This window comes from Heliangelus exortis, chromosome 13, assembly GCF_036169615.1.
Source record: "Heliangelus exortis chromosome 13, bHelExo1.hap1, whole genome shotgun sequence".
NCBI lineage: Eukaryota > Metazoa > Chordata > Aves > Apodiformes > Trochilidae > Heliangelus > Heliangelus exortis.
Genome location: NC_092434.1, coordinates 11,313,353 through 11,316,015, shown reverse-complemented (window position 1 = coordinate 11,316,015; position 2,663 = coordinate 11,313,353).

Sequence of the window (2,663 nt, the reverse complement as noted above, 5' to 3'; positions counted from 1 at the left end):
CATATGTCAACATAGGTGTCTTATTGTATTTGTCCAGATGAAAGTAGAGTTAGTGCTAAGTGCTAGTTAAGACTCAAGAATTATGTTACAGCCATCTGTTTCATCTTCCTTACCATTTATATAGCCTTTAATTATCAGTTTTTCTATGCTTTGTGAGAAGTGTAAAAGATCACTGCTTTTTAAAAAAAAATGAGTTGTATTAATTTTAGTACCTTTGGAAATTTATAATCTTTGCAGCTTATGGTTAAAACAGAAGTTACTCTAGATGCAGACTTACAACAGTTTTCTTTCAAGAAGGCTTAGGATTTTAAAATATTCTGCCATATATTACAGACCCATATGGCTCACTGATTTCACAGCTCTGTAGTTTTCCAAGTATTTACATAAATAGACTGTACTGTACATTTGTCTCCTAAAATAGCCTTTTACCTTCTTCTTGCAGCCAATTTCCCTACTGAAATCAGTTACAATATATAGCTCATATCTTTAATTGCCTGAAGAGAACTGCTCTAAGATCTGTGTGATTACCAGGTATATGAAGATACAGGAAATAAAGAGAGATCACAAAGCAACTCATATTAACCCAGATGGAACCCTTCTTGTGTCCCTTGTTTCCACTTGCAAAATTGCACAGTTCATACCTTTTTTTAATGGTGGTTTGGACATAATTTAAAAATTTTTACAATATAGAAAAAATTTTTAAATATAATAATTCTCATTGTGGTTTTTAAGATTTTTATATAGTTTCATAGTGTACAGACTACTTAGTAAATCAAAATCTAGCACCTGTACAGCAGGCTTGTTTCAGTGTCCCTATTACCAGCTCTGAACAACATGCAGTGGCTGCTGCATATATCACAATTTGCCAAGAGTATTTAATACAACTTAGCCTACAGTTTGTTCCCTGGTTTATTTGGGTTTATTCTGGTATTTTGTTTACAGGAAGCCTTTCACTAAATGTGACCTATCAGCTTGCACTTGGCATATCCTTTATTTACAAACATATGTAAAAACTTAATATTTGTTGTGCTTACTGAGATATAAAACAAGTAGTCCTAATATACAAGCCTAGCAACTGAGAAATGTTTTACTTTAAAATAAAATATGAACAACAGCTGTAATCAGAGATTTTCACTAGAATGGCAAAAATTTCTTTAAAATGCTTAGAAGGTAAGAGGTTTAAGGACCAGGGGAGAGAGGGGAGATTGATTATCTTCATCACTCCCCAGATTCAATTTTTAATTCAATTCAAATTTAACCTTTCCTGATGTCTAGAAATAACTTAATCAGAAGCTCATAAGTCAGGCTCCTGAGGCTGTATCCTTGTGTCACTTTTTGTGCTGGTCCCAAAATATATTTCAATTTGAAAGAATGTAAATGAGCAATATTTTTAGATGCACTTCATACAGAAGTGTTAAAAAGATCTAGTTAATTTTAACTTTAAAATTTTGAATATTTTGTTAAAACATTTGTCAACATATTTCATTTCCTTTCATCAATTCTCAGTAATGAATATCTCTCTGACGTATGATACAGAATGTTACTTGTGGCAGTCTGTTTGTTCCAGATTCTTTCAACATGTAATATGTAGTCTTGCACAGTCATTTTTGTCCATATAGCTCTTTTAAGTGCTAGGTTTGCACAACTAAGTTTTAGGGTACATTTGTTCATGGGATAAAAATAGCATGATCCTGATTTTTTCATAAGTTATGTTGTTTTTTAATAGTAAACCTGCAATAATAAAACAAATATCAAGCCTGCAAAGCCCAAGTCTGCAGAGAAAAGGGGAAAAGCTCTACTGATAAGGCTTTCAAATGTCCTGAATAATATTTCAGTCTCAGCTGTAACTTTCTGATTACATGGTCAGAATGCAGCTGCTTTTTTTGCTACCCCAGAGAACACAGGTGACCTCCCTACCCAGTTCTTTTCTGTCCATTTCTTTTACCAATATACCCAAGCTCAGATCTACAAGCTTCTTCATCCCTCTTTCCTTCCTTTGTAATCTGTTTGTCTTTAGCAAAAATAATGACAAGATTCTCTCCTAGTTAAACATATGCTCCCAATTTCTAATACAAAGCAAAACATTACTGAAGGGATCTTTTCAGTATTTCTGTAACAACAGACCCAACCCTTACTGTGGCAATAGCTGTAAACTTCAACAGATCTGGAAGAAAAACCCAAAGGAATAATCATATCCGTAGGTTTCTATAATATGTTGGAGAAGGAAAATTAACTAGTAATGCTTGTTTTATTAGAAGCAAGGTGAAATTAACATTGAACCTGAAAATGTGAAAAAAATTTGCATGGTGTGTTTAAAAAACAGTGTGTCTATACATCTCATGGTAATGCTGGGTTCAGTTACTTAGCTGTGCTTTTAAAAAATGAGTGGTAACTCTTAGAGCCGTAATTCCACTTCCAGTACAATCAAATTCCCTTCACTACAGAGAAAAAACAAGTGGGTGAACTGCTTGGTATTACTCAAGTGCAGAAAGCTGACATTTTCAGCAAGAGAATCTAGTATTGGTTTTGCAGTTTCAGTCCAGTTAGAGCTGATACATTTTCCATCTTTAACCCATACATTTCTAGGAGCATTCTGATTTTGCACTCAATTCTAACTGAATCTCTGATACCCTGTCTCTTGACACTGAATGCACATAAGCAGA